General features: G+C 45.0%; 1 long non-coding RNA gene across 2 annotated transcripts in view; it reads right to left on the reverse strand.

Annotated features, from left to right (window-relative positions):
- LOC146892022 (uncharacterized) overlaps positions 1-16,246 on the reverse strand; it is a 28,793-nt gene that overhangs the window by 4,480 nt on the left and 8,067 nt on the right. The window contains exon 1 of one of the 2 annotated variants that reach the window (XR_015005116.2): positions 735-3,981. The exons of the other annotated variant lie outside the window; for it this stretch is intronic. This is a non-coding gene — a long non-coding RNA (uncharacterized LOC146892022). Of the gene's footprint in view, positions 1-734; positions 3,982-16,246 lie in introns of those variants that run through there. 2 annotated transcript variants of the gene reach the window in all.

Here is a 16,246-nt window from a genome sequence, read left to right on the forward strand (position 1 = left end):
ACCCAGTAGCCCTGAGCACCAGGCCCTCTCCCTGTCACTCTCACAGGAGTTTGCTCTCTGGATCAGCTAGCTCTCCCGGCTAGAACAACAGAGCACAGATGCCACAGTTTAAACATGTAACTTATTTAGTCCAAGATTAAGGGGCAGGCAGGGCGCTCCTCTTTGCTCACAGACAGAGTCTTCAGCCTGTGTCCTCACCTGGTCTCCCTCTGTCTGGGTCCCATCTCTTATTCCAAGGACATCAGTCACATTGTGGGTAGGAGCCAGCCCAGCCTGTCCTGACTGCCTATTACAAGACACAGTGTCCAGACTTAGGCATACTGAAGTGCTGGGTGTTATGGCTTCAACAGACAGATTCAGGGGGACTCAATTCAGCCCTCAGCACTAGCTAGTTTTTGGGTCCCATGAAATTCTTCCAGAGTGTGCCAGACAGCAGACCAATCTACCCTGTTTACCTTATTATTGATCCCATGTGGCCAAGATGGCTCGCACATGGCAAGGGCCTAGAAATATGTTTTTGAAAAATATGAACGTTTTATAAATGCGTACATGGTAGAAATAACCGAAGATTAAAACCCCAAAAGTTATTCTTAAGCCTTCAATCGCTTCCTGAGTGGTAACTCAAAACACCTGTAAGAATATTCCACTTAATGTCTTTACCCTTATTTTAAAGGGAAGAGAACTGAATAAACGTTCAAAATATCCTTTTCAGGGGGCGTCTCAGAACCACTTACCGTGCCTCCAAGCAAAGTTTATCTTGGCCTCTGCTGCGCACTGACTAACTCCTTCCACGTCGATAGGTTGCTCTGCGTGTGAACACAGACTCTCACAAACCACAGCATGTGCACATTAAAGGAGAATGCTGCTTCGGTCACAATTCCCCACACATGCTATCACCAGCCAATTTCATATGCAAATAAGCTCTTTAAAGCGCAAATGCTGAAGCAGGAAATTGAGCAAATCTGGGTCGATGAGGTTTTTTTTTTTTTTCCTTTCTCTCCTTCTCTCTAAATAGAAAAACGGATGCTTCCCAAGCATACAGGAAAGTGGGGACATTTATATCCTCTATTCTGTGAACTCATAAACATCTGTGTTTGCATCTGGCATTATATGGCTTGAGTATCTCCACTAAAAGGCTTCCCCACACCCTATCTAACTGCGAGAAGGAGGAGTATTTCAGAGTGTAGCCTGGTGAAGGTCAAAGAAAAATTCAGGGCAGAGGGGGAGGATTTGGTTCTCTGAATCCAACAGAATGAGTTGGAAAATTCCAAAGTTCAGGATTTGTCTCTGCCGGTTTTACTTCTTAAACAGCAAAGTTCTGAAATGACTTCACTGGGGCCAAGAGAGAGAAACAGAAATAGCGACATTGTGTTGGCCTCAGTGGGCCGTCCCGTGCACACGGCACAAACAATCCCTCCTACCACGTTTGGGGAGAGCACAATTTTAGGAAATCCAAACAACCTGTGAACCCACTGACTTCCAGATGACCTCGCTGGCAACAATGCAGCTTGAAAGGGATTTAAGTTGGAGGGGGAGAGAAAGGAAAAGGCAAAGAAAACATATGGAAGGGAAGGGTGACAAAGCTGCCCCCACTTGAGGAGACCCGAGTTTTCCCATCCCTGCCTTGGTGGATCTGGGGTGGCTCTAAAGCCTGGCTGTGGTCCCCAAATGCAGGCCACCCCATCCACCAGATGGCACACAGTGGTAATCTACATCACAATAGCCTTGGGTCAGATCCCACCTACAAGGCACAGGGGAGCACCCCTAATATGTTCTGCTCTGTCCCCAGCACTACTGGACACACTCACTGCGGAGTCCCTGGGCTTCTCTAAGAGAAGAGGCACCACTGGTCTTCAGGATGGATCTCACAGGTGAAGACCCAGTCAAAAGTTCTCATTGTGGGAAGTGCACATTCTGTTTCTGGATTCAAATTGTGGACACCTGGAAAAGCACAAAGCCTCTGACTTTATTTTTTTTTTTCTTTTTTCTTTTGGTTTAGCTGGATTCTGCTTCAAACTTTCATCAGCATTTCAAAACCCAAGTGAAGAAGGCTGGACTCACCACCCTAAAATGTGTGGTTCCCATCAAAATGGGGGAAAGAAGGGTTTTTGAAATAAGCCTTTTTACACTGAAGTGGTTGGTAGTGGGAGAAGGGAGAAGACCCTGGTGACAGTTGCTGACGGTGCTAGAGCCAAGCAACAGAGCGAGAGATGGTGTGGGTCCCTTCAGACTGCCCCTCTCTGCCCTCTCCCCGTGTGTCTAGCTCTCAAGGGACCAGGTGGAAGACAGTGACCCAGCCTGGGCGAACCAAAGAATAGTTCTACCCACAGGGGCCGGCGGTGGGCATTCACTTCTCCTCTTGCATGGCCCTGGGCTGATTCACCCTCTCGCAACACCTCAAGGTACCTTCCGATTTCAGTTCTTAAAAGGTGGCCTTTTGGGCAGCATTTTATAGTTCATGATAAAAAGATTATTTGTAATCTTAGAATTGCCAAACATAGACCTGGATACCATTTTAAATAAGATACACTTATTGGGCAGAAGAAAAGAGAGCGCAAGTTCATCCCACAGTTAATCAGTGTTTATACACTGGGCGGTTCGTCTGCATTTGTTGGACATTTTGTGACCGATGGCCCACCCTATGAAGTAGAATCATAAAACAATTCCCCTCATCCCCCTTAAATTATACAAATTAAACCAGATGGCTCCTAGGGCCTCAGAGGTACCAACAAGGCTCGTTTTCATGATCTCTGACCTATTGTTCCAGTTGTCTTCATCTGTGTGCCAGAGATGCTCAGGATGCAACAGTCAAAGGTAGGAGACTCAGCGTGTGTCGGTTCTCTGCATTCAGTGCCCCTGCACTACAGGTGGAGTGCTTCCTCCCCTCGTAGGAAACTAAATGTCATCTCCTCTCTCCCTCCCCCTTTCCCATCCCTGTTTCCTCTTTTTCTCTCTCTTTGTTTCACCCTGTGCATGCTAAGCATGTGCTCTGCCACTGAGCAATATCCCCAGCCTCGTTTGTCCCCTTTCTTTGAAACTTTTTCAACTTTGCACCCCGCAAAAGAAAACACTTGCCTGTTTCTCAAGCCATGTCTTACACTCATGTTTCAAATTACATTCTTTCACTCATTCAACAACAATTTCCAAATGTATTAAGATTTCCAAAGTTTCATGGCTCCCCAAGAGGACTAAATCCCAAGAGAGAAGGAGGACACTACCATTGTCAAAGAGACACAGGAAATAACTGGTTCCGTCACCCTCTTGGATGAGGACTACAGTTTCTCCTCAAATGCACTGTTCTTCCGCCAGAATTGAAGACATGTGTGTGACTCAGGGCTTGTGCAATGCGACGACACTGCATTCTAGCAGTCTTCAAGAAAGCATGGCGGAGGAAATTACTTGACCATGAAAAGTGACCTCACTGAAAACAGAGAGAAAATGGGGACGAATCCATCATAAGGTTTATAATAGGACGTCCAAGGAGGGCTAGGTCTGTTGCTCAGCTCTGGGGTACGTGGCTAATAAAAGCAAGTGCTGGCCGGCCCCTTCTGTTTGTAAGTGCCACGGGCCTATGATGTCACGATTCATTATGCTCACAGGGGCTATTTGCTGCCTTATAAACTTGTAGACAAGGAAATTGTTAGTGAAGAGAAAGCGGGGAGGGTTCCAAACCTAAAATACAATCACTCATTCAGCAGTTCCCCCCGAGGGCCACCAATCCATTGCTGAGGATGTTTCCAGCCAAAAGCGAAATCCTGTGTCCAGAGTAATAAACCTTCCTGCCCTAGTTCTATTTTGAAAACTTACATCGTGTTGGAGACAGGCCTAGGCTAGGGTGAAGAATATTCAGTGTGTATCTGGTTCCCTATTCTGGCTAACATGGGAGCAGGGGAGAAGAGATAGGGGAAGAAATAAAGGTACCAGAGCCAGAGATCTCCATCTTATTGGTTGCTTGGGTGAAAGGACGCGGGCAACCTTGAGGATGCGGGCAACCTTGAGCATGCAGGCTTCTCTTTTTTTTTGTAATGCTTTTTTTTAATCACATTTTTATTTTATTAATTTTTGAGGGGACCGGACACATGTGTCACAGCACACACGACAAGGACAGAAAACACCTCTGTAATCAGGTCTCACCTTCCACCATGTGCTGTCTCTGAGACTGACCCCAGCTCAGGCTTCCCAGCAAGCACCTTGACCTACTGAGCCATCTCACTGGCCCGAGGCCAACTCTTTAAAACTTGATTCAGTCTGGTGTTATGAACTGCCACCACATACTAAATGCTGTTCAAGACATGAAAGCCAAAAGCGGGCTTTGCACATGGTAGGCATTCCAAGTCCTTTACCGAGTGAGTGAGGGGCAAGAGTTCTATCATCCTTAGACTACAGTCCAGAATAGAGGCAACAAATCAGATATAAGCCCTCTAGAAAAAATATTACATGGATGTCCCACCCATTGCAGGAGCCGTCATCTTTCAAGGGTCTTCAGGAGTCTCGCTAAGCATCAGAAGGACTGTGTGGGGCTGAGGCATAGCTCTGTGCTGGAATACTCACCTAACATGCACATCTTCAAGCCACAAATGTACGCGTGCACACGTCTCTGTGTGACGTAACCGTATAGAGCCCATTTACTCAGTGATAGCGTACAGTTACATCGTCTCCTCTCCTTTGCTTGAGAAGCTAGCGCCTTATATTCAACATCCAACTGCAGCTTTTTAAGTCAAAATATTAGAAACAAAGGATTTTTATTTGGCATAATAAATGGTATCTGGATCTGTCTTAAACATAATAGTTAATGATGAAATGCTAGGAACAGTCTCATTAAACTAGGGGAACAATCAAACGACCACTATCACCAATATCGCTTTTTTCTGTCTAGACATTCTAACCAATGCAATAAAACATGAAACAAAAAGAAAAAAAAGGAGGAGGTACAGCCCTTGGCAGCGTTTCCCAGGGCTTACCCCTTTAGAACAGCACTTCTTAGCTGTGAGGCAACCCAAAGACTTGAATAACCTGATATTTGCTGTGACTCTCAAAGACCGGAAACATTACCAGGAATTTCTCAACTTTTTGAATATTGAATTGATTTAAGTTTTTTAAATTCTCATCCTCTGCTGAACCTGGTGATGCAAGCCTGTAATGGCAGCTACTCGAGAGGCTGAGAAAGGGGGATGGCAAGTTCAAGTCCTACCTGGGTTGCAGAGTTACTTTGCTGCCCGGTAACTGCACTATTTTTGACATTTAGACGTTTTAATTCTTTAGCTCCATAAATTTCTCTGTCTCCCACGACCTCAAACAACTGCTACGAACAAATTTCTAATCAGAAAACCCGGTGTGAATTCAGTATTCCTGCTAAAACTTCAAGGTCATTGGTTTGTCCTCCTAGAAATTCAGTCTTCTCATCTGTGAAATGGAGATTTACTTTACAATGTATTATAAATATTACATTAGCTAATGCATGAACATTGCTGAATGCTGGTTGGTTACTGCTATAGAGGCAGTGGGACCTGGGAGAAAGGAGCTGGTAAAGGAGGCAAACAAAAGTCTCATGCAACAGCTAACTTTATTCAGAGCATCAGACAGTTTATATTCTGAGAGTTAAGAAGAGTCAAGTGAATAAAGTTCTTATGAGCTCAAGCTGTGTATAATCACAAGGCAAGCCATATGTGGCACCAAAAAAAAAAAAAAGAAAGAAAAAGAAAAAAAAACGTGCTTTTCCATAGAGGCATATAAATATTTAATTGAATCCGCTACACCTGGGAGACGCATGAAAACACATTCCAAGAACAATTTTGTTTTGAAAAACTGAGGACACAAAGACTCCTGTGAAATACCACTTTTGCTATGAAGGTTGCTATAAGGTTGAAAAAGATGTCATAATTATAGGTTCTTCCTTAACCATAGTTGTGAAGCTGGAAACTCGCATTACCACCAAAAAAAGGGTTTTGACCACTTAATATAAATAAAATAGAATAATTCCTATCTCATGGTAAAACAATTTCACTTCTAGGAAATAGGAGCATGGTAAAGATGTTTATTAAAATTGACTTAGAGACATCAGAAACTGGATAGAATATAAGCTCCATCAATAGGATCCCAGTGATAACTCTAACTCCTGGTGTTGGACATGTGTCTTTGTGGGCTTTCCTCTGGAGGCATTCCCTACTGGGTCAGATCGTCTTGAGAGTTAGTGCTTTCCAACCAGAAACTGAAACGGGTGTAGGAATAGCTCAGGCAAACTCACTCAGCCACTGTTTCCATCCCAGCATGCTGACTTGGGTGAATAGAGAACAATAGTTTATAAAATAAATGATTGGACGAGTGGAAAGGTAGCTCTGTGTTTAAGAACACTTGCTGTTCTTGCAGAGAACCTGAGTCTTGTCCCTGCTCACACACATGGCTCACAACTGTCTGGAACGGAAGCTCCAATGAATGATGAACTGCTAGGAACATGCTCATTAAACCAGAGGAGCCAATTAATTATGCTCTATCACCAATATCATTTACTGCCATCTAGACATCCTAGACAATGCACTAAAACATGACCAGCATGGGCACCGCGATAAGGTATTGACGCCTATACACAGGCACATGTATACAGGCATACACAAAACTGAAAATAAATATTTTAAAAGTTTAATTCAAGGGACGGAGGGCAGCTTGATCGTAGAGTATATGCTTAGCATATATAAGGTCCTGGGTTCAAATCCCAAAATACCCTGATGTGTCTGTGTGTGTAACCTCCATGCTTTTCTAAATAAGAAGTCTATCTTGCAACTCTTTTCAAAGAAACGTTTCTTTTGTAAGTGACTGGATATTGTAGAAGGGGGTCTGCCATTATTTTCATTATCTCCTTCCTTCCTAAGTGTGGAAGCCATTTCTTATGCGCGCTTCTCCACCCCCATGTCCAGGGAATTTCCTGCTTAATGAGCTCTGTCTCGCAAGGTAGATGCTTAAAACTCACTTTCCCATGACCCTGCAGCTAGAGGCTTCACATGCAACCAGACTATGTCCATCAGACCAAGTCCTACCTAAATATGTATTGGCATATTTTGAGCAGCGTGTGCAACCAGGCAGTACATATGTCACTACAAGTTCCTTTCTGGCCAGGGTGATCTCAGGACACAAGCACAGCCTGTGGTAACGGTGCTGAACAATGGCGGGAGGAAGGGTGGCTCTGGGTCATATGGTACGGTTGGTTGCTGTTCCTGATGTTGCAGACTCTTCCGAATTTAACTGTTTGGCCCTCTCAGGGATGCAGAAAATCTAAAGGTGTCTTTTTGGTGAGTATCATTTCTGCAATCTAGAGAGTGAAGGTTGCTTCTATTAAGAATTCAGACTGGGAGTATAAATAAGGGGTAAAGAGATTGCCTTATATTTGAAGTAGTAGATTTATCCCTAGCATCAAACACACACACACATACACACAGAAGACAGAGAGAGAAAAAAAATTTTAAAAAAGATTTACCAGAATATCTTAATTTTTGACCATTGATTTTCAAGTCATAAAGTTCTCTTTAAGTAATATGTTAGCTGGAATTTTAGATAGTTCTCCCAAATGTGTCTTAAAGTATCTTGGTTTTTTTTCATGTCCTTGTTATAAATATGTAAATTTGGGGCTGGAGAGATGGCTCAGAGGTTAAGAGCATCCAGGTTCAGTTCCCAACACCCACATGTCAGTTGACCACTGTCTGCCTGTAACTCCAATTCCAGGGGTTCTGATAACATCACACAGACATCACACAGACACACATGCAGGTACGCCACTGCACATAAAATAAAAATTAAAAAATAAATCATTATAAGATAAATATGTAAATGTACTGCATTGTGCTGAGTGCCTGCCATTCATTTGATATTAATTTTTTGGAAATTATTGTGGCCTAGGATATGGTTGATCTTTATGAGTATTCCTAATATACTCAAAATAATATATCTATTCTAGCCAGGTGGTGGTGATGGCACGCCTTTAATCCCAGCACTTGGGAGACAGAGGCAGGCAGGTCTCTGTGAGTTCGAGGCCAGCCTGGTCTACAAGAGTTAGAGCTAATTCCAGGACAGGCTCCAAAACTACAGAGAAACCCTATGTCGAAAACCAATAATAATAATAATAATAATAAATTTAAAGAGAAGAATAAAAAAGAATATATCTGTTCTCTCTTCGTTATCAGTGTTTTCCACAGAGTTCAGCTGGCAAGCTCCATGTGACACACAACTACTGCTTCAAAGCAGGAATCCTGGCTCTCCCCATCTGCTGCCTTCATCCGTACAGGGAAGCTCTCGACCTGTCAGGATAAGGAACACCTCATGAGAGTCAAATGGAAAACTTAAGTGTCCCTCTCTCTTGCTCTTACTCTACCTTGTCCCAAGTTTAGACAGAATCAAGGGTATAATATGAGACAAAATTCTGTCATTAAAAGCAAAGAAACCTCATGTCTTCCATTTTGTTTTCTCAATATTATCCATAAGCTTATCATTTCCTGTATTTGCTTATTGTATAGCTGCTTCCTCAAACGTGAAGAATTCCCACATCAGGGAGGGCCAACAAATCCACAGTAAAATTCCAAGACTCATAAGGCTGGACGAACATATAGGATTATTCAGTATTTTATAAGCAGTGAACTGTTGCTAGGAAACAGACGGTCCTTTGGTGGGGTTGTGGCCTGTGCAAGAGAGAGGAGTGACGCCGCACTCAGGAGTGCTCCCCAGGCTCGGGTGGCCTTCTTAGTGACAAAGTCATCCAGTGAACTCGTGGTTCACTAAGCCGGAGTTGGATGGCCGTGTTTGACTGGTCAGTTTTTTCCCTCCCTACCTGAGGTGAGCAGAAACAGACTTTCCAGGAAAACTCACACAGCACTACTGCAGATGTGTCATGCTCAGTAAGACTCATTGTGCGTGCTGCATGTGTAAATGCATGCTCTATTCCCATGAGAGAGACTTAAAGGAGCTGGACCATTCCCACCTCCGGAAGGGAGTCCTGAGCCCTGCTCTTGCCCGTGATGGATTAGATGAACTGTAAACTAACTTCTCTTCAACACCAACACTGGTCCAGAGAGAAATGCACCTCAAAACCCTTCCCACACCCTAAAAAGAAGAGGGCCTTCATTCTACTGTCAGAAGGTAGAACTTTTTTCTTTCATTTTGAATACTTTAGATGCAAACAGGGAAACACAACTCTCACTGATCCTACTGTTCTCTTGCAGAGGACCCAGGTTCGATTCCCATCACCTACATAGTGGCTCACAGCTGTCCGCAATCCAGTTCCAGGGAATCCAGCAACCTCTTCTGGGCTCCATGGGCATCAGACAGACTTACGTGTAGGCAAAACACACAGATACAATCAAATAAATAAATCTAAAAAACAGTATTAGCTATTTGGAACAATTTCTAGACTGAAGCAGATTCTGTGGCTAACAAGGTAGAAGGAAAGAAAGAATATGGGTCCTTGATGCTATCCCTGAGCTACCAGCAGGATTTGATCCAGATGGCCTGTGATGCAAGCTGCATCCTTTTGGCCAGGGCTGCTTGAGTGAGGATTCCTATTGTTTGCAGCCTAAATCGCATCAAAGAAGAAGTTCTTGGGTTCTGTTTAACTGAACTGAAACTGGATACACCGTTTCAATTGGGGAAGCATTACTCTATATTCTACTTTAAGACCACAACAAAGTCCCACTTTTTTGGATGGCATGGTGTCACGGTGCAGCTCTGGTTGGCCTGGAATTCACTATGTAGACCACGCTGGCCCAAAACTCACGGGGACCTGGCTACTTCTACCTCCCAAGCTGAAACAGAAGGTGCGTACCACCATGCCTAACCTGAGAAGATCCCTGGTTAGCCTTATCCCACCCTTGATTTCTTTATGTCTTTAATGAGAGTTGTGATTCTTTCTGAACCTGCTCCAGGTCCTCCCCCAGCATCCTGAGCTCCAGGCCTGGGTGCACATATCAGCATAGTTTGAACAGTGCCAATCCAACTCTTCACTGTAATCATCCCGAGACTTGGCCTGGGTGCCTTCAGAGTATAGGAATACTGTGAGTTCGGCTGGATTAGAGAAAAGCAATTCTCACACAAACACATGCCACTAAAAAATGGGCTACCTCACAGGAATGACAATGGGAGCGTCGGTGACATCAAAGGATTTTAACTCAGTGTGCCACATTGAGGAAGTCAGTGGCAAGGTCACATGCTTGTCATAGGGTGGGTGCCCACATAGAAAAAGAAAAGCCTCCAAGAAGACCTTCTCCTTGTTTACTCCTTTTTCATTTAAGTGGCACCTAGAGAGGAGGAAGACAGTCCAAGCTCCCTCAATCGTTTGACATCCTTTGAACAATTCAAGATCATTCGTTTGAACCTCTGAATCCTTGGCTCTATCTGCATCCTATCTCCCCATAGCTGGCTCCTCTTAGTCAGCAGCCCTCCTATCAGCATGACCTTAGGTCCAGGACCACCAGCAGCATCTAACTGTCTAGCACACCTCTGCCCTGTGCCACCACCATAGCACTTAACTTCTCACTGCTCTGAATCCATTTTATCTATCTGAAAGGTTGTACGTATTTCTTGGAGGACCCTCATCTTTCAAATTTAAGCTTTGAAGACAGAGTCCTTGACATCTTCCATGAGTATTTCCCCCACACCTAAAACACCGCCTATCTAAGGGCAAGCACTTAGGATGCATTTGTGGAACATAAGAGCTGGTGATTAATGAGACCTCATGGGCCTGGCAATTCTTCACCTCTAATAACACTGTCCCCAATGACTCTGAATCCTCAATCATGTGTGTGCACGTGCGCACACACACACACACACACACACACACACACGTGCTTGTTCGGGCCTCATTCTTTTCTGTTACAAGGGCTTCCTTCCTCTGAGAAGCCAGAAAAGTCTCGTGATAGCCACTAAAAGTACCCTTAATGCCACATTCCAGAAAAGAAAGGTGAAAGGCAGAGGAAGACCCTCCCATACTGCCTTTGCTAAGAAGCCCTGAGAATTACTCTGAGTGGTAGATGCTATTCTGTGTCTGTACTTGGTCAACCACTAAGGCAGTAGAGTAGGCAGGGTTTATATGACCAGCCACTCCAGGTCTCATGGCTGGGTGATAGCACACAAAGCAGGATGGAGTTCTCCTTATGAATATAGAAATGCTGATACATGGAGAAGAAGAAAGAAATATCAGGCAAACCCAAGGAACATGGGTTCTGTCTCTAGGGGCTTCAGACCCTCAAACTCAACCAAATTTGAGTGGTGAACGTTCAGAAAATATGACTACATCTGTACTGAACATATTCACACACTCTTCTCATCTTTACTCCTAAAAGTACATTGTAGCAATGATTTACAGTGTTTATGTTGCATTAGGTTCAGCAAGTCATCTGGATATGAGTTATAGTTGGGAGGGTTGCATAGGCTAAATGCAAATACCACACCTTCGAAGAGCTTATGTATCATAATTACGCATACTTATGACACAATGTTACACTGTAATACAGGAATACATTGCGTGATAATCAAATCCAGATAGGGTTTCCAACACCTCGTGTCTTATCATTTCCTTGTGGGGAAACCAAACTTCTCTTCAGCTGGGTGGGGTGACGCACACCTTTAATTCCAGCACTCAGAAGGCAGGGGCAGGTGTATCTCTGAGTTTAAGGTCCACCTGGTTTACAGAACGAGTTCCAGGGCAGCCAGGGTTACACAGAGAAACACTGTCTCAAAAAAAAAGAAAAAATCAAAACAAAAATCTTCTCTTCTGTTTAAAGCATAGGCTACATCATTGTCAGCTGTAGTCACTTTACTATGCATCAGGTCACCAAAACTTATTTCTCTTATCCAACTGCAACTTGGCATCTACTGAGCAGCCTGTTTCCCTCCCCCTCTTTCTCCTCTCTCTCTCCACCCAGAGTCTCTAATAATCACTGTCCCATTCTTCACTCCTGAGAGGTCCCCTTTTCTAGATGCCTCTTGTGAATGAGTTCCTGTGATGTATCTGCTTCTTTGACTTATTGCACCTAGCATAATGTCTTCCAGATCTATCCATATGGTCACAAATGAAAGAACTTCATCCTGTAGGGATGCACAGTGTTTCCCCATCTATTTGTCCAGTGTCATGCACTTACACTTAAGTCAACTCTACATCTTAGCCTTTAGGAATAATGCCGCAGTGGATGTGGGAATGCAAGTATCTCTTCCACATACCGAGTTTATTTCCTTTGGAAAGGACCTAGACATGAGATGACTGTGTTCTACAGCGGCAACTGTTTTTAGCTTTCCGAAGAATTGTCGTAGTGTTTTTCATAATTGCTATACTAAAATTCTCACCAACAGTGCGCACTGGTTACTGGACAGCAGTTTGTGTCTTTGTCTTTTTGGTGATTGCTGTTGTAGTAGAGTAAGGTGGGATCCCTTGTGGTTTGGACATACTCCCCTGATGGTTCATGAGGTTGAGCATTGCTTCCTACATGTGTTGGCCATTTGTATGTCCTCTTTTGCAAAGTATTTATTAAAGTAATTTACCCACTTTTAACATAGCTGTTTACTATGGCTTTTGTTGCTACTTGAGTTCTTTATCAGACATACAGTTCGAAAACATTTTCTCCCATTTTTTTCAAGTTGCCTCTTTGCCCCATTGATTATTTCCTTTGCATTTCAAAAGCTTTTGAGTTTGATATGATCCCATCGCTCTCTTTTTGCTTTTGTTGCCCATTCTTTAGGTATATATGAGACACGAGCATTTAAGACGCCAGGTTTCTCCAGGATGTGCTGAAACTGTACTTTATGAATACCAGCATGTCTAGAAAATTCTCTAGGCATGAAAGGGCAGTGAAATTTCTGTCCTACCTTCAACCATCCTGCTCTCTTTCAAAATTTCTGATTAATAGCAGTATCGAACTCTATTGACGTAAAAGTTCATTTTGAATCTTCCATGACTCTGCTTTTTCTAGTTTCAGAGGCAAGAAAGGTATGGCCCTCTCCCTTTTTGAGAGGTTAATGTAGAGGTTACTAGATCTGACAAGTCTTTCTAGGTCCCCAGAAAAGGGAAAGTGAATCTCATCATGAGAAAAGCATTGCAGGTTGTCACAAAAAATCAACAACGGACTGGTGGGTGAGGGGCGTCTCAACTTGTTTCGTGTAGTAGAACGTTCTCCAGAACACCAACTACCCTCCCCACCCGTTGGCTTACTTCTCTTTCTGACTCCAGGCAAAGACCCAAATGTATTCTCTCTCCCTACGCTCTATTCCAAACCCCATGCTTTTGCTCAAATTGGCCTGCTTACGCGCCCACACTCCTGCCCAGCACAAGCTGTGCAGAGTTACTTTGTTTTCAGGTTATCAGACATGATTTCTTTGGGGGAGGGGTAGCAGTATCCCTCTCCTTGATATGAAAAGATGACAAGGAAACAACTCATAGTTTCCCAGATTCTTAACATACTTTGAACCCAAAGATTTGAAAAGAGGTCGGTGAACGTCTGTCTTTAAAGCCATGCCTGAGCAGTTAGGCATGAAGACTTTGGCCTCCATCCTAAAGAGGAAACCCAAGCTTGCACAACCAAAAGGGAAAAAAAGGGGTGGGGGGCTGAGATAAAGAAGGCTATCCCGAGCAGGAGTTAAGTGAATAGTTTATTTAAGAGGCTATTAAAGGACAAATTAAAATATGCATATGAATGGAAGTTAAATGATAGTTTAACCTTCCCTAGGGAAAATCCAAAGTCAATTACCAGCAGTTGGCCTACCAGGAGAAGGCAGCAATCCTGGGGGCCCCCGGAAGTCTTGAAAAAGGCCATTGAAGCTTCAGGTGGACTCTCAGCTCCACAGTCCCCAGCGCTTCCGCCTTTCTTTCCCTAAAACATTTGATTGTGGGCGCCTAAAATGAAATCAAGAGGTCGCCTTCTCTCTCCCTCTCTGCCCCTGCCGTCCGGCCTGAACAACTCTTACTGAGGTTCCCTCCTGGTGCCCCGGGAGTCCTGCGACTGCTCTGGCAGTAGGGGCGCGCTGGGGGCCACTGCCCTTCGCCGCCATCAGCAGAGGCGCAGCGGCTTACTATCTGTCTAGTCCCAGCTGTGTTCTGCCACCATAGGTCCAAGTCTGAGACAAACTACTAGCCAAGGTCAGCCTCGGCAGAGAAGGAAACTACCAAAGGACCATCCTCCACGTCTAGCTTCTAGGTTGTACCCTGATGCTCCTTGAATTTCGATCGCACTGGCAACCGCCAAGGTCACTCTCCTGTGTTAGGGTTAGCCCTAGTCTGCTGCCCTTGTCCGCTGCCCGGAGCACGTTGGAGTACGTCGTAACCCTAAGTATTTGGATAGTGAGCGGGAGGCTTGTGTCTCCGTATCTCCTAACCTACTGCAAACGACACTGGACCACCACGGGTCACCCGGTCCCTTTTCCAAGACCTTGTCTGGCCGCGCACCTGCTCAGCTCGTCACCTTCCCGCCTTAGCGGACTTTCTTCCCATGCTTGTCTACTTCTTAGACCCTAAAACAAGGTGCAGGAGTCTGGTTAGGGAGTGGCACCGGAGACAGAACCCAGTACTCCCCTAAGCGCGTCGGGCTTCGGGAAAACCCCGCGAGGACAGTCACAGGGATCCGCCCAGATTCGACGGAATCTGCTCCAGTCAAGGCCGACCTTCATCCAGCGCTGCCCACTGGCCGCGGGAGGGAGGAAGCACTAAGCTTGCACAAATTCGTTTAATAGTCCTACAATAACTCTATCTCCACGTTTAGAAAAGTGACCTCCCCCCCCCCAGAAAAAATATCTGTTCAAGGGCAAGCAACTAGCGAAATGTCCTGTGCGCAGAAAACGAAAAGGGAGAAGCAAAACAAAACCTATTCACCTGCGTCTTAAGTCTTCAAGGTTGCAGAATGTTAAGGCCTGGGGTGAAAAGGTGGGTGAGTAGAATGGTGGGAGATAGATGGCTTTTTATATCCTGGCTGGGGCTGGAGACCCATTAGGTCCACAAGGACTTGAGGGGCTCCTTGGAGCTTGTGGACCTTGGGGACACCTTGCTACTCTGTTGCCTTCCACTAGATGACCCAGGGGCTGTCTCTTGCTTAAACGGGAAAACTTTCCACGTCAAGTAGAAAAGACTGTTTTGCAAGTGCCCGAAGGGGCCCACAACCCCCGCAGGGTTCCTTGAGTGTCTCCCACTTCGGAACAACTGTGGACACATTTTCTTTCCCGGGCGCTTTCGCGCTTTCTGGTATGGGCCTCAGGAGCAAAGGACCCCTATACCGCAGGCCTGCTGTGCGTGACTTCACCCGCTTAAACCATCCTAAGACCCACAGACCAAGATAGGGCAAAACCCAATGCAACTGAAGTTGCTGCGCAGGTTTTTCTAACGGGGAAATTTTTGCTTTGGAGCCGCTGTCCTCCTTAATCCAGCACAGCTGACACAACCACCACCACTCCCGCTGGACTTTGCACCCCTTTACCCGACGTGCGCACGCGCATTTGCACACGCACACAGATAGCACACAGATACACGCGGAGGCACTGTGCCCTGATGCACGGTGCCAGTACACACCACCCACTTGAGGTCTCTTCCCGGGTGCAACGAAGGAATCAGAGCCTTCTGGGGTGTTTCTTGGTCCCAGCCTTAAGGACAGCCATCATGCCTCTCCGAGACTGATCTGAGCATTGAGTCCCACTCACAGCCTAGAAAGTCCATTCTTTGATGAGGGAGCTCCTTAGAACACACCGATAAACTCAAACGTGCACTTGAGAGGTTGCTAGGATGGGGGCAATCCCGTGTAAGAATGAAACAGGGTGACTTAAAATAAACAGAGTTTTTATTGGATTGGGCCAAAAGTAACAGTATGGAGGTGTATATATTTTTTACAGCCATTGTTTCCTTTTTATAGTCATCGTGGGAGGGTGCATCGTCATTATCCCTTAATTTTTATTATTTCTATTTTACGGAAAAGGGGGTTAAGAACAGAAGTTTGGAGATATTTAGCAACGGATTCCAAATCAGTAAGATCAGGGGCAATTGGCAAGTTGTAAACGTAGGGCTTCCTGTTACCATCCCAGAGTCATTTGCCCGCCAAGGGTTTCACTGAACAGGAAGGAACGTGCTGTTAGTGGTACTGAAAGAAAGACCCAGCACGTCAACAAGTAAGCATTAAATGTATGTTCAGAGTCTTGACCTGGGCCAAGGGGTCAAGGGGCAAAGCCAATAAACACCTTCTCCCTGCACTGCTCATGTCCCCTTAGCCTCTCTAGCCAACCTTCTCCAACGTTCTTTCAA

This window comes from Myodes glareolus, chromosome 14 (assembly GCF_982192425.1).
Source record: "Myodes glareolus chromosome 14, mMyoGla1.1, whole genome shotgun sequence".
NCBI classification, from domain to species: Eukaryota; Metazoa; Chordata; class Mammalia; order Rodentia; family Cricetidae; genus Myodes; species Myodes glareolus.